A 21093-nucleotide genomic window follows, 5' to 3' on the forward strand; every position below is an offset into this window, starting at 1 on the left:
CTTTTGGTGTCTTGATGAAACTCACTACGAAGTGAAATAGGCCAAACATCCATTGCTGGATTCCAAACAATTCATCATGGTTAGGGTGAACTAAGTTCCACTTGTTTCTCATGTCACACAACGCAGAATCTACGAGGTATTTTAATATTTTCCATCCTGGTAAAATCCCACATCCATTGCTGAATATTTTGCGAGTCTTGTTGCCCACAGGTTCAAAATCCTGTTTTCACGTCATGCTTAATTTTTTTTTAGCTCAGTTGCCTCGTAGCTTATTGAGTAATACGTGTTTTCATGAGCCTCGACTCAACAAGAGAAAAATGGCGCACCCTTACGAATGTGATGTGCTCACAATTACGTGCAAGATGAATGTGCAATGTTGACCCTGAGAGTATCCCCCACACCCTCACCACACCCCACACCCTTCCACAGCATTGCACTGTGCTTATCTCATTCCACATTCTTGAGGAGGCCACATGGAGGTGGTGAAATGCAATGGCATAAAGGGAAGTTGATAGAGTGAGACACCACGTACAAAGGTCACATTCACCAACAAGAACAGCAAAACGAGAAAGAGCAGATAAAGAGCCAAATGATCAGTTCAAGATGAATAAGAGATACATAGAAAGAGACTTGTGTGTAGCAGTTAGTTTAGTAAGCTATCTTATCGTGGATGAAAATATGTGTTTGAGGAAACAAGACACTGATATAAGTTGGCACTTCATTCGCAACATTACTTCGTCTCAAATAGTCACCTGCAGCACGCAGTTGAGTATTTTTGTATCGTGTCAGACAAGCCTCGTTGGTCATGTTATCTCGGAGATGCATGACCTATATGGCTGCGGTTTGAACAAAAAGTGGTCGAGTCTTCAAATAGCAGGTGTACCTCTACCTCCATAAGATGTCTGCGAAAGGCTGTATGTGGAGTTCAACAGAGGTCAATTGAAGGTTTAACCTCCAATGATACTCTTCGGGAGGGAAGTATGTAAAAGTAGAAGTCTTATTTGATTCATGAAATCGAAATATGTTTGACGCTTGAGACATTTCTCAAACTAGCTTTATGTAGCGCAGGCCTTTTGTGTGGTAGGGGAGAGCGATGCCAAGGTGTCAAAGCCCTGCATCATGTGGAGCATATATGGAGGAAGAATTTTGATGAGAATCTCAGTTTGAGAGGATTTCGAGTTCGCTCTGCAAGATTCTCATGGAGCCTAGGATGGAGCCTGAGGGTTCAGGTTCAGGTTCCTCTCGATGATTTTAAGTGTGCAGCTATCACAGACCGGTGTGATCCATCTTCCATATGCCTTGAAGGTTGAATGGATTCCTGCAGGGCCGAACCCATCTGATACAATTGGGGGAAATGATGACATTAAATCCTGCATATGTTTCTGTAGGGTGCACACACACATTCTGCCAGTAATCCTCCTCTTGGTAAACTCCCAAATTCCAGGCTCACTACTCACCTCCACTTAGTTGTTCCTTTTTCCACCTGTAAAACCAACTTCTCTCGTCTGTTCAGTCCCACTCTTCCCTCGAGGGCGTCAAATCAGCTGCTCACCACCATCTCAGATCACCCCCATCCAAAAACATGATCTTTTCTACCCTAAATTACTCCATTCCCAAGCAATCCCCTTTTCCAGGTTATTGTGATTTTTTTTCCTTGCTCTCCCTCACCTCTTTATGTTTGTTAGCTGTCAGTTGGTTTGTTCCTTTTCTGTTGTTATCCCCGTTTCACCCTTCCTCTTCTTCTTGCTGTGTTTCATTAAGCTTATGTACAGCTTGTTGACTCCTATGTGTCCTTCTCCCCTTCCCCTTGATTTCACTCTCACTTATAGTCTGCTGTTGGTGTTTCCCAATTTCCGTTATATTCCATTCTGGTCGAGCTCTTCCGTGAGCCTCGACCATGTGAACAAAAAACACAAAATCTCATGGCCAACTCGAAACATTGGAGAATCATGATTGCAGAAGGACGAGGAGTCACGTCGGTCTCGGACTCGTCAATCCCAAGACAAAGTCTCAAAAGTTCTGAAAGGTTTGAGAGCACACAGGTTGAAAGGAAACGCTGACTTTGTCCCAGATGTCTGCAGATCTCAAGTTGCAGATTGCAAAGGCGTGAATTGGAGAGATGGTTCGTTGAAGGAGCGGCAAGAATGCGAAAATGCACAGCTTGAGTTCCAGTGGGATCTGCCGGGTGAAATATCCTCCAAACAAAATGTCAGCATTACAGCATGCTCCAGTAATTGAAGCGGGTTCTTTTGGATGAAAAGAGCCGACATTGCCACCTGGTGAGTAAATGATGAGCTAAAAACAGCTCGCTTCGCCTGCAAAGACTTTGCAAAGTGTCTGTAATGTGGACAAATAGTGCATTGCTCAATACGATCCCATTTGTCTCGTGCTCACCCTGAACAATCCTTATAATTATAATCAGCCAATAAACCACAAGTATCTTTACGTGGGAATGATATACACCACATTGCCGAAAGTATCGGCACACTATGATCATGGATTCGCACCCGTTTGTTGGGTTCCTCATGGGGTGTTGCTCCATTCCTGGTAATGAACATACCTTGCATCTCGTTGTCAACCATGGGTGGGAAGAACGGTGTGATAACTTGAGATGAGATAACTGCAAGCAGCCATTTCACTTCAGAACTGGTCTCTTGTATCTGCTGCCGATGATATTAACCTGGTCTCTCTTATGCACAGATCCATCGCATCTCATCTTCAGTTATCCTACAACTCTTCTTGCTCATGTTACACTGAATCCTGTGGTGAGGCAGTTGCTTTGAAACAATTTGCCTACTCTTCCTGGAATGCAAAGACGACTGCAGGCAATCTCAGACCACAAAACCTGCAATAAGTGTCGTTCACTCTCAGGAGAACCTCAAAACAACATGTGTCCAACTTCAAGACTGAACTTTCAAACTTGCCTCCCTCCTCTCAAACCTTTTCTTGCCTTGTTGAGTCTGTCTCTGCTGTATGCTGCCCTTCCATCTCTGCAAATGGCACCACAGCCAACCCTGCTTGTGAGAAGGCTGAATTCCTCAATTCCATGATTGCCTCCAATTCTTGTGTCCACAACCCTTCATTCTCTGTACCCACCCTACCCAGTTGCACCCAACTGCTCCTGGACTCTGTTTTGCACCTGAGAAGGTGGAGAGGTTTCTGGCAACCCTTGAATCTGACTCTGCCATACTAGACCAGATGGCATCAGCTCACGTGTCCTAAAAACCTGCTGTACTGCTCTTGCACATCCTCATTCTGCTGTTTTAACACGAAAATTTGCCCTCGGTCATCTACCGTCTGTTGGAGAAGCACCAACATCACTGCACCATAGAAAATGGTGCAAAAACCGATTACCTTAACTACAGACCTATCAGCTTATTTCCAATCATCACCAAGGTCATGGAATTTTTCATCGGAGTTAACATAAAATCCTTTCTTTTCTCCAATGGTCAAATCTCAGATAACACATTCCGATTTAGAGCAGGTCACTTGACCTTGGACATGCAGCTTCTACTCTTCCAACAATGGATGGAGACCCTCAATGTCAGCCACGAGATTAGGGTCAGTTCTCTGGACATATCTCGACATGTTTGATACAGTCTGGCATCCTGCCTTGCTCTCCAAACTCTGCCTATGGCATCCAAGGCCAACTCTACTGATGGGTTACTGACTTCCGCTACTCTCGTATTCACCATGTGGCTCTCAACAGAATCCTTTCATCTCATTTCCTTGTTAAGGTTGGAGTGCCACAAGTCAGTGTTCTGGGAATGTCAGGTATGGGAGCATGTGCCAGAACAGTGCGTCGCGGCGTCCACTTTCCGCCGGTACTCCTGGGGCCTCTGTCTGGCCATCCCCCAGGCAGATGCCAGGCCCATCCCCATCTCCTTGAGATGATGGTCAACCTGCTGCAACCACGAGGCATGTGGTCGGCCCACTGGCCTCCTCCACTCATGAGACTCCCTTGCTGAGAGAATCTGGTGAGCAGGATCAGCATCAGGAAAATGAGCCACATGTCCATACAGCCGCAACTGACGCTCACGGACTATGCAGGTAACAAATCTCATCCGAGTCTCTCTCAGCAACCGCTCGTTGGACACAAAATCTGACCAGCGATAGCCAAGGATTCTCCGAAGAGACCTGGTACCAAAGGAATTAAGTCTCCATCTCAGATCCTTGGTCAGAGTCCAAGTCTCGCATCCATAGAGCAAGACTGGAAGTACCAAGGACCTGAAGACTCAGACTTTCTTCCTCCCGCACAGGTACCGGCAGCGCCACACCCCATGATCCAGTGAATCCATGACTCCCCAGGCCCGACCCAGACGTCTATTGACCTCTGGCTCGCAGCCAGCAGAGACATGAATATCACTGCCAAGGTAAGTGAATCTCTCCACGACCTCAACATCCTCACCACAAACAGACACAGACAGGACATCAGCATCCAAGATGTCACCGAAAGCCTGGATCTTAGTTTTGACCCAAGAAACCCGTAATCCCAGCGGCTCCGACTCCTCATTCAGCACCTCGAGGGCCCCCAAAAGGATGTCTAAAGTCTCCGCAAAGATGACTGCATCATCTGCAAAATCAAGGTCCGAGATCTTGACATTCCCAAACGATGCACCGCAGCTTGATCTCTCCGACATCATCCCTAAAATACAGTCCATACAAGTGCTGAAACGTGTGGGGGCCAGTACACACCCCTGACGAACTCCAGTAACAACTGGAAATAAGTCAGAGATGGTACCACCACACTTCACAGCACTCTCAGTACTAGAGTAGAGTTCAGACATCAGGTCGATCAGTTTTGGTGGCACCCCACGAAGACCAAGAATCCCCCAGAGGACATCCCGATTCACTGAATCGAACGCTTTACAGAGATCAACGTAGGCTGCAAGCAGCCCCTGCCGAAACTCTCGTCTGCATTCGGTGAGGACACAAAGGGCAAAGATACGGTCAATCGTTGACCTCTTTGGTGTAAAGCCTGACTGCTCTGGACGCTGGTGCTCAAGCAGATGGTGGCGAACCCTATCAAGAATTATCCGAGCAAAGACCTTGCCCGGCACTGAGAGCAGCGTCACCCCTCGGTAGTTGTTGCAGTCTTGGCGATCACCCTTCCCTTTCCAGAGAGGGACAACAAGGCCCCTCTTCCAGTCAGTTGGGATGATGCCTGTGTTCCAGGCAGAGCACAAAACTGCATGCAACGACATGCTCTGTTCTGTTCTGGGCCCAGTCCAATTCCTAATCTTCATGAATGATTCATCTGACTCTCTGGAAAATCACCTTTATCTATTTATTGATGACTCCACCCTCTGCCATGACATCCCTCAACATTCAGATAGGCAGGCAGCAGTCACTTCCCTCTCTTCAGTCCTTGATAGAATCACAAACTGGTCAAACAATTAATTGGAATTTGTCTTTATATCCAGGCAAATTCTCTCATTCTTTCTTTTTTTCTCTTCTCTTCTCTTCTCTTCTCTTCTCTTCTCTTCTCTTCTCTTCTCTTCTCTTCTCTTCTCTTCTCTTCTCTTCTCTTCTCTTTTCTCTCTCTCTCTCTCTCTCTCTGAAAAGACCAACGGGCAAACCCTCCCATTTACTTTCATAAAAAAATCCTATTAATAATCCTTTTTCTTTACAGTCTGGCCTCCTCCATTGTACAGAATCCTTCCTTAGCACACCTGAATTCGGATTCACCTACAAAGCCTTCATCTGCATTTTGATGGAGTACTACTCTCCACTTTGGGCTGGCGCCCCTGCCTCACACATTGCTCAGTTTGACACCATGGAAACCAAGACCTTCAATATTATTGGAATCTCCCACATTGAAGCTGAGTCCATGGGCCGATCACTTTGCCATCGCTGAGAAGTCAGTGTTATATCTGTCTTCTTCCACTTCCTATCTGGTCTTTCACCCTCTACCGTATCCATACTTCCCCCCCCCCCACCCTGACCCTAGGTTTCTTCCAACTTCCACATTCTCTTCAATCTCGCTCTTCTCTCCAGAGCTTCAAGACAGCTATTACCCAAGCAAAAATGGTGCAATTAGGACAATAGTAGATGAGAGTTGTACTCACATATGCTATAGTTGATAACAGGTCCAACTACAATAGTCTGTAGAGAATTATGATAGGAAAGGAATGCGACCAAGGCAACCACATTCTCAGATCATCCCCAATCCAAAACCATGACCTTTATATACCCATTAACCCTCCTGAAACTCAACTCTTCGCAAGTTTCCAGTTTTTCCTTCTTGAGAGTTTTCTTCTGTATACATCTTGTCCACCCCACCCTGTGTGTCCTTCCCCTTGCCCTTTCTTCTGCATACCCATTATTTCTCCAAATCTCTTTATTTTGGCTCTCAACACTGCTGTTGTCACAACCACACCCCCTTCTCTTTATGCTGTTCCTTTTGCTCTGTGATGTCCTTCCTCATCCATAAGCCTCGACTTTGTCCACAAAAAACACTTGGTACTAGCTGTTTGGAGAGATCCTCACATTGTACCATTCCTTCATTAAAACAATATTTCCCTTCATGTTGCATAATTCAACGTCAGCACAATGCATGACAAGTGACAAGCAGGGTTAATCCATTGGTCTGTCTGTCTCCAAATGTCAGTTTAATAAACGAGGAACAATTTTATTTATTGAATGTTATATTTTGAATATTAATCGGATCATGGATAGGAAAACAAGTTTGCCATTTTACCATACTTTGTCTCTGAATTCATCCCAAATGCACATGCACAGAGTTCAGTGAGATCCTGTTTTTACTCTGTCTGCCTGCTTGTCTGCCAGCAATTGAAAATCATTCCGAACAGGAAGCTTACTGTTTTTAAGGACGTCATAAAGGACATAAACAACAGGCACAAATAACTAATGACATATTAGATAGGGTAGTGTAATGGACCGCATCATCAACGGTGGTAAAACGGCAGTAAATTCCGGAATTAATTTATTTATACGACTTTTACAATCTTTATTTTATTTAAATTAGAAACACCTGCTCCCTTTGGGAGTGGCCAGGAGGGTCACGTTTATGTATATGTCTGCCATTATCATGCAGATGGCGGTGAGTTAATCTTCTTATTTGCGATAGCTTGCCTTCTCTTCATGAAAGACGCATGTTTAACGTCAATCAACTTGTGCCAGCAGATGTGACACCCAGTTTAATGTCCATCTGAGGGATGGTGTTCATTGACGAATCACCCTGCCTGTGGAAGGAACACTGGGATGGATGACAGTTTATAGCTGGGTCGAGATTCGAACCCAGGCTTGACAGCTGAAAGGTGAGTGTGTGTTACGAATGGGGTTATGCATCGAATAAAAGTCCCAATTGGGCCGTAAGGGTGTCAGAGGCAATATTACATGTCACACTTGAAGCCATGGCAGGGTGAAATGACTTATGAGGCCCAAGATATAATTTAGAAACAATCCATGTACAGAACACAAAATGCAACTTAAGTGGCTGAAACTTCTGTTGTGTGACCCTTGGTCCCCCTGACAAGTTTCGTTGAGATTGTATAAGTAACGACTGTATGTATCATGGTCAGACAGACAGACCCGAAATTGTGTATTTTAGTAGGATTTAATTTTCTACTTGAACACTGTAGAACATAAATCTTCTTTGCACTTTCAAAACCATTCAATTCAAAAAGCAGCACTTGGACATGTTAAACAAGGTTTAAGACATTGTTTGAATCATGCTAAACTTCTGGAATTTTTTTTTAAACGATCTTTAAAAATCATTATTTTATTAAATTTAAGTGTATATACCTAACCATTGTGCAGGGTATCATGTTCTTTGAACTCTCTCGTCGATTTCTTTGTTTGCTTGTTTGTTACCAGGTCGAGGTTCTGTTGGTTTCCATTTCCCAAGCAAAACACATCATTATCCACAGGTAAGTGATGGAAACATCACGAACCTCTGACACCCAATAACCATTTCACACTGGATGTCGATGAGCTCATCACCTTGTAAGAGGTTGATTACCACTGAGCTTCAACACCTGTGAAACATACCTTTAAACTCGAGGGGGAGCACTCGGTAGAGTGCAAAACCTCCGCCGCCAATACTGCTGGGTCACTTAAGTGAACCTGATATCCTATTCATTGTAGGTCAAAACGGATCAGACTCTACCGAACCACGATTGAATAAACTAAACGAGATTGACACGCATGTAGAAATGCCAAAAAAAAAAATCGAAATTTTTTTGAAAAAAAAGGTGCAAAATTTCTGGGTTTTTTTTCCTCTAACAATTTTTTTTGGGGGGGGGGTTGGAAATCACTTAAAGCATGTAGAAATGCAAAAAAAAAAAAATTCAAATATTTTTCAAATAAAATCGAATTTTTTTTGAAAAAAAGTTGCAAATTTTTTTTTTTTCTCAAACAAATTTATTTATTTTTGGTTGGAAATCACTTAAAACATGTAGAAATGCAAAAACCAAAATTCAAATATTTTTTTCAAAATGGCCTACCATAGTGGCCGTATTGGACTTTGGCCCAAGACCAAAATCTAATGGTATGATCCTTGGACCATACCTAATCCCCCCACCAAGTTTCGCCGAAATCTGTCCAGGAGTTTTTTTCCGTAATACTGTTCACAAACAAATAAACCAATGTCACCCGCAGAGTGACCCGTATCTTGCCAAAAGGTGACCACGAGTGACTTCTTTAAGGTCACACTGAGGTGAACAGAGCTGCTATCCACCAGGAGCGACTCCTTGAGGAATATCTGCCTTCGAGAGATTCCGATGAGAATCGTTCTACAGAGTAACTTTGAAAAATATGCGTTTGCCTCATAACGTCACCAAATGACGTCATAATGTCTCAAGCTTGACATATCTAGAAAGCACTCATCGAGGTGTTCAATTTGAGTTACTACACGATATGGTTCCTCAAACTTGAAAATTTGACCTTGGGGTCAAATATGTTTGACCTTAGGCGTTAACCATGAAGGTCAACGCCAATCGCCACCAAAAATTAATCAGCTGAGCGCCAGACCATGAACTATATTCCCATGAAGTTTGAAGACGATCCGATCAAAATTACTCAAAAAATAAGGGTTTCGTCGACCCCTGATTTGCGACAAAGTGACTTTGAGCTTTGACCTTGACCTTCAAAATTTTGTGCACAGAAAGGGACCTCTATAGTCCTCTGATATGCGAAGTTACAAAAATTTCCAATGATAACTGTGCTCTGCAGAATTTTTTATACGTGATTACAGACAAAAAAAAAAAACATACAAGCTGACTAACATATCTTGCAAAAACTTCGTTTTGGCAAGATAATAAACAGATGGGTGAAAACAGTAACCTCCGTCCATCTTCGGTGGCGGAGGTTAAAAAACTGCATGATGTTTTGCATTGTCGGAAAATATGCACATTGTTGGTACATTGGGGTAATTTGAAGTTTGGATGCGTTGGCCCATGACTTTTGACTATCTTGTGCATGTTTTGAAATTGAATTCTGACAGTCTTGGTGAGGTGCATAACCTGGTGTACATGGGTGTACATGAGGTACACACACATAGTGTACACGTAATGGGCACAGGTGCGTTGCAAGGAACCGTGCAGGTGTTTGCGCTTGTGTAAGGTACGAGGCAAACATTGAACACGCACACCACACACATCTCAAAGCCAACAGAGCCTTTGTGGCATCCCCTTACGTAAACTGCTGCTGGAAGCTTCTCCCTCCCCACTCCTCCAGTGGAAGTTCATCAGACAGCCTCAATGGACCTAAGAGTTATTGATTAGCAGAAAAACAATCATAAGCAAAGGAAAGTTTTTAAACGAAAACAAAAAGGGCTTTCATCTCAAGCCATCCTGTTCCACCCTCGAGCACAATTCCCGAGGTAGAAGCAAAATGTGGGAGAGGAAAGGAAACGAGATCAGATAAAAAATTCTTCCAAAACAAATGGATCACTGGAGAGTGGAAACGGAAACAAATGTAACTGGAAGGAGCAATCAAAGATTGCAGACCCTCGTCAGGACTCTTGTGTGTTGGTGTGTTAAATAATTAATAGACGTAATTAATATGTAATTACTGTGCAGTTCATTGACGTTCTCATGTTGCAATTGGACGTATTTAATTTAACGTGAATTCCAATAATACGTAATTAATAGATGTACTCACGTTCCAATAATACGTAATTAATAGATGTACTCACGTTCCAATAATACGTAATTAATAGATGTTTTGACGTTTCAATAATACGCGATTAATAGATGTACTCACATTCCAATCGTATGCAATTAATAGATGATCTCACGTTCCAGTGGTACTGAATTAATAGATTTCCTCATGTTCCATTAATACGTAATTAATAGATGTTTTGACGTTCCAATAATATGCAATTAATAGATGTACTCACATTCCAATCGTATGCAATTAATAGATGATCTTATGTTCCAATGGTACATAATTAATAGACATACGTTCTGTGCAGACAGATAGGCAAGTTCAAACAGACCCAAATGCAATACCCTCCTCTGGCGAGGGTACTGGTAAAAATCGCCTTGGGTAGTAAGTAGCCTCAGGTCCAACATGATGACCAACCGAGTAATCTTCAGGAACTATTCGATCATCCTGGGTGCTAAATAACCTTGAGGGGGGGGATAGTTTGTGGGACTATTGGGGAATGTGGCTAGTTTGGGGGACTGGAGGAAGAGGGTTAATACTTAATTTGAGAAAGTATCATGCCAGATTCAGATCTGGATTCGGATCTTCAGTGAAATCAAATCAATTTGTCATGGTCACACAACCAACCGTTCCAAGTTTCATCCAAATCCATCCACAACTTTTTGAGATATCCTGCACAAAGACAGATATATAGACAGACAAACAGACAAACAGACAAACAAAAAGACATGTAGAGCACGATACTTGCAAAATCAATAAAACAAATTTGACCTAAAAAAATAATTGGCTAGTTGATGTCAGTGCCTGAAATATAAATCCTCTTCAAATTTCAAGTCAATCGGATGAAAATTAAGGATTTTAGTAATCTGACTTAAGTTGTTGACCTTTGGCCTATGTTGACCTTTTGACCTCAAAAACAATAGTCTTCATCTATAACATCGATGAATTACTTTTTTTGGATCGCGAGTAAGATGATCGTGAGTAAGTAAGGATCATGAGTGAGATAAGATGACCCTTAATGTGGGTGGGAGGGGGGTTGGGGGGGGGAAGTTTTCAGGGAGATGCAGCTAGCACAGGTTATCATGTAACACGGGTCATCAAACCCATTTGCATTTCGACCAAACGATCTCGATTTAATCATCTTTGAGCTCTTCATCTTCCGTTAGTTCGCGATTTCTCTTGTGAAGGTTAAATAACCGTGGAAGGATGTTTTGAGGGATACATGGTGATATCAACAAGAACTGCGTGGAATGATCCCTCATATAAATATTGCACTATAAAATACAACACTTGTAAAACCTGAAATTGACCTTGGAACTCCGTCCGAGGCATTTTGAATTTCATTCAACTAATTAACAAACCACAACCGATAGGAGACCTTTAAAGCAGCCACTCACGAGTGAGTTGTGCACTTTGGATCTGATCACAAACTGCCTTTGAGGTGGTGTGCAAGAAGGGGACAATGCATTGAGAGCACATCATCCAACCAAAGGCAATGAATTAAGGTGGCTGTCTTAACTAAATTCCATGAAATTATGGCTTCATCAAATCTTTCCACAAGATTTGACATTTCGTGCAAGAAATGCATCAAAAAGAAAATCCCGATATTGTGTGCAACTCTTTCTGTGGGTCAGGATCAGGATGACACTAACCCTCGATCCTTAAAAGTTCACAGAATCAGAAATTAAAAAAAATCATTTCAATGTGATGATTTTGATTTGTAAGTAATGAACAAAGAACTGAATGTGGTTTTTAATTCCAATAAATTGTTGAGGTGTTAAAGTTGAAAAAAAAAAAAACTAACCAGGCTGGAAGCACCCCTAAAAATTCCAGAAAACCTCCATGGTCATTGTGTCATCTGTGTGACGTCATTAGCAGTCCAATCGTCTCAGCACACAAAGAATAATGGCCGCACTACTCACTACAGACTCTTTAGAAAGTTAATTTTACGAATAATCTTCTGATCAAGAATCCCCTAATTATGACGATAGACAAAATCATGACATAGAAGGTGCTGTTAGACCATACATGGATGAACCTGAGGTGGAAATCGGGGATGACATCATTCATGATATACCTGGCGTTCACAACAATTAGGATGTCAAAGAGAGACTTGGCAATAACAACTGGTAAGTGGTAAATCATAAAGCTAGAACGTGGTAAATGTGGAGTTTAGTGGTATTTTGATGTAACATTTCAATGTAATTCTTGTAGTCATGATGCACTCACTTAAAAGCAAAAGGGTAAACAATTGTGGACACCAGTGGCACAACTTATTACCATGCTGGATGGGACTATCCTCACAATGTACACATACTGAGTGAATGATGTACAACACATTAATTAATCCTGATTGAACATAATTGTACAACCGCCCAGGCAACAGTTCGCTACTTACCCTCAGTTTCTGATGCTTTTCTGACCTTTTTCTTCTTTTCCATTAGATTACAATGATCTCTAATTTTCATGGGGGATCACATTGGCTTTCCATCGCTTCAAATGTTTCTTTAGTCGATGATGTGATTTGGGTGTTTCTATCTCAAGATATTTATTCAAGAAAAGAAACAATGATTGAGTGTTGAGTGAAGCCATATTTATTCATAAAACCAAACGTGAATTTCTGATTCTGTGGACCTTTAATGTATCAAATTGATCAGCAATCCATGTCATCCCTTCTGAGAAGTGGTCCATGAATGGTGGGGAAACCACATCTTCTCTCCCCTGCTTTAGATGCTGTTTATTCATTGGACATTCATTGTTATCTAGGCGATAAGAGAGGTTTGTCTGTTTGTCTGTCTGTTGCCATTTTTCTCAGAGTTGGCAAAGCAGATCTTCACCAAATTTTCAGATTCATTAGTGAGTGTCGGGGAGGGTTTTACGCAAAAAAAATGTTGAAAATTTAAAACAAAAAAGTTATATTTCTTTGGATTTTTAAAATCCCTCTATAGTGCCTATGCCTATGTAGCTTTGTGAAAGACAATTAAATGATCCCCGACCCCATTCCTTAATGGGTGTACGGAAGTGTTTAGGCCCCCACAAAAAAATAGACAAAAAACAAAATTTTATTTCTTCAAAATGTCAACAGGATTATAACAGGACCGGGCAACGCTGGGTACCCCAGATGATATGGTATAAATGCCAGAGGATGTACAGTAAACCCTTGTCCAATGTCGGGGTTAGGTTCCTGTAAAACGGTGTGGTCGACAAAACCATGTTGTGCAAGCTTCAGACCTAATGTGGTAAATTGGGATCGGGGAATGCGGCGGCAGAATGTAACATGTGGACAAATATTTCACACACTTTATTTTTTGAATAAAAAACTCAGAGGGAATACCTATACATATACTGTATATAGATTTGTAGGTTGAGGCATTAATTGTTTGGGGCTGGGGGATCATCATCACCGGTGGGTGTGTTGTGGTATGAAAGGTCTTTGCTTAAAGTTGCCTGGGGATGCATTTCTAGAAAAAAGAAGTTTAACATGAACCTTGAAAGACTTGAACCCATGTGCTAAATAAGCGGCAATGTAACATTGAGTAAAATAAATCTCCTGGGCACAAGTTCTCTTGACTGCTGCCTTCTGATCTGCAAAACTGCACTATGCAGACTGAAAACTATGTGGGTGGTAGAAGACAGTGGGAGACGTCACCTCTGCGCATGAAGTGGTCACAGCACCACATTTAAACCCTCATATAATCAAGTTTTATATGCATCCAGGAAATTAGCGTTACATTTATAAACTGGCCAGGTGTAAACGAATCCATATTGTGAAGACCCACATTGGAAGATCCAAATCCTGGATAGACTATAAAAAAAGCTTTTGATAGTGTCTCACAATCATGGATGGTAAAATGCACACAAATGTTGAAGATAAACCCCCAAATTATCAAACTGATTGAGACAGCAATGGAGCTCTGGAATACCACATTTATATTACAGCACTCGGAAGGAAAAATCGAAATACCAGGAGTGAACATATGTAACGGGATCTTCCAACATGACAGACTTTTGCCTTTCCTGTTTCAGCCTGGAGCTGAACCCACTGAGCAAATTAATTAATGAGCAAGGACATGGATATACTGTGCCGTCCAATAAGAGAACGTCCAACGAGACAGAAAAAGTGACACATTGACTATGCATGGATGATTTAAAATAATTTTGAGTGGATAAATATACCAAGTGTATATCCATAGCAGGTAAATCAACAAAAAAGGACATAAATATCAACGTAAAAACAACAATCCAGGAGCTATAAAATGAAGCATCTCCCAAATACCTTGGAATAGAAGAGGGCCACCAAATATGTCACAAACTAATGTGCAAAACATTTAGCAAAGAATACCTACATAGAATGAAGTTTCTCCAAAGAACAAAATTAAAGCCATAAACCAACTGGCAATACCAGCATAGTATTACAATACAGCTGTAGAATAGTAAACTTGCCACAAGTGGAAATCAACAAATGACATATCAAAACGAAGAAATTTCTCACTATCCACAAAATGTTCTTCAAAAATCAATGCATTCCGAGAGTGTATCTGCCGAGATGAGAAGGAGGTCGCGGGCTGATGGAACTCAATCAACTGTACAAAATGATGAATGTGGGATTAGCTGAGTACGTGAAAATTTCAACAAATTACCGATGCAATCTATACATAAACGCAAAAGACAACAAGCCAGAAAAGGTATCTCTAACTCACCTTGCAAAACATTTCCAAGGACAGGTGTGAATTGAAGGTGCAGCACATTAAATGGAAATACCAGCAAATAATGCCCCATCAATTACAAAGAAGAAAAATATAAAATTAAATATCAACAAATATACACTGACAACTGTGAGAATGATAAAAGAGCAGCAAGATATATATATATATATATATATATATATATATATATATATATATATATATATATATATATATTTATATATATACATATATATATATATATATATATATATATATATATATATATATATATATATATATATATATTGTTACGGAATTCAGAATCCGGTCTGATGAATGAATCCACACATCCAGGTCCTCAGATAGTTATTTGCTTAAATGCATGTTCAGATTAGCCCCGTCCCCATGTCTAATGGGATCTTAAATGTGATGCGTTGAGAAGGATAAAGGATAGATCCCCTCTCTTATGGGAAGATTTTTTTCTTTACGACAGACACGTTTACACACATTTCTTTCACGAGCTCTGAAGCCCACCCCCCCATTCTTCCTCAGCAACAATCTTTCGTGAGCTCCGACATCCGCCTTTTTTGAGAGCACACGGGTCGTCATGGTAACTGTGCGCCAGTGGGGCGGGGTGGTACCCTTGTCTGTGTTTTGCTGTAAGTAAGTCAACCCCAATAAGCATCTGCTCTTTGTCTCTTTCTTGGCATTTTGATTGATTTTTTCTTTGAAATTCATTCTTTATTTATCTCAGCAAATAAAAAAGGTTTTTTATTTATTTATTTATTCTATTATTAACAGAATAATTGTTGATTTCCAACCTGTCCGTGTTTGTCCTTGCCTTCGATTGGTCTCGCATTGTTCGAACCGAGATAGACTGGGAAGTAATTACAACAGATTTGACCGAAAATAGTCGGCACGCACCAGCGGTTAGAACGCTCGGCCGCCCTCATTAAAATCTAATCAGATAATATTGGTGCTTTACCGAGGGCAGGCTCCCCGCTCAGCTAACCACGTGACCTCCAGTTAAACGGAATAATTAGACTGTGGACACTGGATCTTGTGGTTGACTGGGTGGCATTCGTGGTTCTCAAACAACCCACCGTACCGCAACGTGAATTGTGAGTGGTGGCCCCAGGTCTGGCTCTACCGAGGACAACCAGTTATTAATCCACCTGAGTGACAAGCTCGTGTCTCGGTACCCGTGGCCGCAACTATATATATATATATATATATATATATATATATATATATATATATATATATATATATATATATATATATATATATATATATATATATATATATATATATATATATATATATAGTTGCACGCCAGGGGTCGGTGGCAAGAACGACCACTAGGTGGGGGAGGTTACGTCATCTCCACCAGACTCCCCGGAATTGTAGGCCGTCGCTCCGGATAATTCCGCGAGCCAGCGGGTCACAGAACCGACCGTGGTCGCCAATATCTCGACCGCGTGGCGTAGGGTTATTTTGTCTTGATCCAATGTACCAAAGTAACCACGCGGTCTCGGCTACCAGGGATCCACGCCCTCGGCACGTCTTGCTCGAACCAGGTCACTCTTCTGACTGCGGTAGAGTTCCAATTACCAACTACCAACTCCAGTTCAGGTGCAGCCGAGCGGAAACTGCCAAAGCCGTGCCAGCTGGGATGAACGGATTATCGGGGATAAAACCCTGCCTAAACTCAGATCTGAACCATGTTGGACCAATGCAAGAAGGGATGGAAACGGACAGGGAACATTTCAAACAAGTTTTATTTTCGGTAAAAGACAAAGGCAAGACAACGTGAATATACAAGCAAGGAATACTTACAATGATCCAAAAACACTTATTCAGTTCTACTTACAGAGGGGCCCACATGCAGACACACACACAAATGAAAAGCAACCCAGAGTTCTTTATTGGACCCTCGCAGCTGAGGAGAGAGACAAGCTGGGGGTCAGAGTTCGGATGGGTACCTGGCCGTCGGAGAAAGGGGGTACTGCGTGCTGCGGCACCTGACAATGGTCGCTGGTTTGGTCCCCAGTCACAAGTGTGGGACTCGAGGTTCGTGGCGGAGCTTGGGTGGTGAATGGCCGGGGTCCACGGAGGGGGTCGGGGTCGCTCTTCCCTTCCTTGTAGAGGGCCAGCAGAGACACTTTCGCTGCCTTGGCGACCTTCTGCTCAACCCTCGTGACAGCCCTCGTAACAACCACTGTTACTACCGATTTGTAACCCCTTCGAAACAGCAAAAACCCACCAAAACTCTCGTGACAGCAAAAACCCACCAAAACTCTGCTCTCAGAGAGTGCTTGGGGATTTTTATGGACCTCCCTCAGCGGGAAGGGGCCTTGGTGAACACACCTCGCTATCCGCCTTTGATTGGGCAAGGTCTCACGGCATACCTTTTTGGGGTGGGGTTTCGGCCTTGTTTGGAGAAAGCCGATCCTCCCCTCTGCACGCATTCGAGAAAGGTTGTGGTGGTGAAACTGCCTCGAACATCCTCGGGAATCCGTCTCAGGCAAAGATGCACTGTGGCCTGCGAACCGAGGGCTGCAAGCGCGATGGTACCATGGATCGTAATGGGTCGAGGGGTCATGCAGATGGGATGGTTGTCAGATGGCTTGTTAGATGTAATAACCTAACTAAAAGAAATCACAATGCATGCCTTTGATTCTCCCACTAGACAAAAGGAAGGGGATCTGACTACACACATACTTAACGACATAACTGACTTTTGCGACATCTGCATGTTGAATGCTTATGGTTTCCAGATCCATAACAATATATCTATATATATATATATATATATATATATATATATATATATATATATATATATATATATATATATATATATATATATATATATATATATATATATATATATATATATATATATATACACACACACTCTACTGGTCAAAAATTTGAGAACATCCCCATTTTTCCAGTTTTTACTGAAATTTAAGCAGTTTAATGTTTCAATGTACTCTGAAATTAAAGCATAGAACAAATAAACAAGTGAAGATAAAATAGAAATCATGGAATCGTTTTGTTGAACAAAATTTAATCTAAATGTTTGACTCGTCTAAATGTTGACTAAATAAATGTATACACCTTTTGCAGATATAACAACGGACCATAATCGTGGCATTCTTTATACAATGGAAATCAAATATTGTTCGGAAAGTTCTTCCCAACACTGTTGCAGAAGTTCCCACAAATGTGTTGCACTTCCAGGTTGCTTTGCTTTCACCCTTCTGTCCAGTTCATCCCAAACCAGCTTGATGGGGTTTAAGTCTGGAGACTGTGCTAGCCATTCCATGATTTGAAGCCTACCGTCTTGTTCTTTTCTTCTAAGGTAGTTCTGACAGCCTGGAGGTATGTTTTGGGTCGTTATCTTGCTGTTGGATGAACCCCTGACCAACGAGGCGTAGACCAGAGGGTATTGCATGGCACTGCAAAATGCTGTGGTAGCCCTTTTGGTTCAGGGTGCCAGTCACTCTGTGCAAGTCGCTGACTCTGGATCCAGCAAAAGAGCTCCAGATCATCACTCTTCCTCCTCCATGTTTGACAGTTGGTGTCACACACTGAGCAACCATTCTTTCGCCTACTCGACGGTGTACAAAAACCCTGCGTGATGAACCGAAGATTTCTAATTTTGAATCATCGATCCACAAGACATTCTTCCAGTTTTCAGTAATCCACTGGTGGTGCTTCATGGCCCAGGCAAGCCTCTTTTTCTTATTTTGCCATCTTAAGGCCCTGTCACACCTTGACATTTTAGCCAGCGTATGCCGACATATGAAAAAGTTGGCGACTACGCTGGCACACGTCGAATACGTTATGGGTAGGTTTTGTATACGTTAAGAGCACGCTGAAGCACACTGGCATACGTCGTAGTACGCCGAGCTCGTCGACAAATTTTGGGCATGCTCAAAATTTCTCGACGTGCTCGGCATATGACTCACACGTTCTGCATACACTGGCCATAAGTTGTAGGCACGTTATGCGATCGTTGACACACGTTACTTGTAAGTTACTCATAAGTCGAAATACGTCGAAGTAATGTCTACTGTACCCGAAACCTATGTGTAATGTATCTCCAACGCATAGTGACGTATGTAGACGTGTTTGACGTCTTCCGGATGACCACAGAACTTACTGAACGTGTTTCTAACTTACAGCTACCGTATAATGGTGTATTGGCAGCGTTTAGGGGAATTGGTATATATAAATGGTGTTTTCACAGGAGGAACCCATCAGTGTTCCAGATTCCATGTTGAGTAGATGTTCATGTCAGTAGTATCAGTAGTAGTAGTTGGTGAGCGTGTCAATAGTAGTAATAGTAGTAGTAGTAGTAGTAGGTCCATGTCAGTAGTAGTAGGTTAGCATGATGGGGAGGGTGTGGGTGATGATGGATCCTCCTTGCGTCCGCATCCACGGCCACGGCCAGGAGACTTGTTTGCAGCATTCTTCGAAGTTTTCTTCGGCATGATGGTGATGTTGGCACTTCGATGTCTAGTGCGGTTATGATTTGAATTGTCGAGCGGCAGCCTTTTAATAGGCTACGCCACGTGATCGTCGGCGATATGCTGCCGCGCTATGCATAAGTTTGACTATTGTTGGGCATAAGTTGTGAATGCCGACAACACGCTAAGCATTCGTTGGTATAGGTTATCTATAAGTTATCGAAATGTTCTGTGTATGTTACTAATACGTTATGCATACGTCCAACACGTTATTATACGCCCAAAACTGAAAAAACAACAATAGTTCAGCGTACGCCAGTGTTTTAGATATATTTTTATACGTTGTCATTCGCTGGCTAAATCGTCAAGGTGTGACAGGGCCTTTAGCAAGGCTTTCTTACTGCCACTCGACCTGTCAAACCTGCAGCTCGAAGTCTTCTCTTCACAGTTGAAACTGAGACTTCCTCACTTCGACCAGTGTTAAGCTGTGCTTGAAGCTCCTGTCCTGTGAGCCACCTATCATGCAAGCTGTTGACTCTCAGAAACTTGTCTTCTGATTGTGTTGTGGCTTTTGGTCTGCCAGACCTCTTCCTGTCAGAGTTTCCTCCAGTTTCCAAGTGCCTTTTGATGGTGTAGGAAACTGTACTCACTGACACCTTGGCTTTTTTGCAATTTCTCTAAAGGAAAGACCTACACTTTTAAGGGTTATAATGATCTGTCTGTCTTCCTTTGTTAATTGTCTTTTTCTCACTATGATGATATCAATATACTACTTCCTGCAGAGCAATATTGTCCAAATAATGCTTCAGAGGGTGTAGCAACACAGTCTGTTCCAACACTGCTTTTATACAGACAGAGGGTTTGTTACTAATCAATAAAAGTTGGGACACCTGTTGGAATTGTTTGCATCAACTTTCAAGGCTTAATTTACTTCCATTGCTGCAGAACAGCTGCAGTTGCTCACCCATTACTTCTTCCCTGAAAAGGGCCTTTTTTAACAACTCTGAAATTTACATTATTTTTCAGTTTTTGGTAACCTAAACTCTTTTTTTTAACCTCTGGCAGTTTACCACTTAGCTTTGTACCATTTCAGGTTATTCACTGGACTTGAACTGCTTAAATTTCAGTAAAAACTCAAAATTGGGGGTGTTCTAAAACTTTTGACCAGTGGTGTATATATAAAAATAGAGTTGGACAGATTGGACACCAACCAAATCAGCTCATTGGAATGGCTGAGAAGAGACAAGCTCAACTGGGTTGGAGAATGAATCATTATAAATGCCCAAGACCATGGAAACTACACAAATGGCTTTAAGAAAATGGCAGGACTGAGTCAATCAGACAAGTGTAGTTTCTACAAGGTAGAAACAGAAAGCACGAGTCATCTCCTATTGGGATGCAAAAACACTCGTGTCAGAACAGCTGTTAACACAATGGCACAACGGAATTTGCAAAGTAATTCAATGGCAGATCGGCATAAATTTCAATATCCCAGTTTCAGAAAATGTATGGAAACATGAACCAAGAACAATCATTGAAAACAGGGAAGTGACGCTCATATATGACCTAACGATCCCATCGAGCGTGAACATAAAAAAACAAAGCATTGTGACTTACCAGATATAATACTTCAGTACAAAAAAGAAAAGAAGGCATTGCTAATTGATGTGTTAGTACCAAGTGATTTTTGGCTTCATGCTAAAATTAGAAAATGACCAAATACCAGGATGTAAAAAATGAAGTCAAGAGAACATGGAAGCTGAAGAGTGCTGAAATTGTCCCAGTGATAACTG

The 21093-nt window shown here is 41.9% G+C and overlaps 1 long non-coding RNA gene across 1 annotated transcript in view; it reads left to right on the forward strand.

Annotated features, from left to right (window-relative positions):
• LOC147016191 (uncharacterized) overlaps nucleotides 1–21093 on the forward strand; it is a 66017-nt gene that overhangs the window by 40467 nt on the left and 4457 nt on the right. The window contains exons 2-3 of the long non-coding RNA XR_015050155.1: nucleotides 7147–7280; nucleotides 7840–7892. This is a non-coding gene — a long non-coding RNA (uncharacterized LOC147016191). The remainder of the gene's footprint in view (nucleotides 1–7146; nucleotides 7281–7839; nucleotides 7893–21093) is intronic.

This window comes from Eptatretus burgeri, chromosome 12 (assembly GCF_056783735.1).
Source record: "Eptatretus burgeri isolate ZD-2024b chromosome 12, Ebu_testis_v1, whole genome shotgun sequence".
Taxonomy (NCBI): Eukaryota; Metazoa; Chordata; class Myxini; order Myxiniformes; family Myxinidae; genus Eptatretus; species Eptatretus burgeri.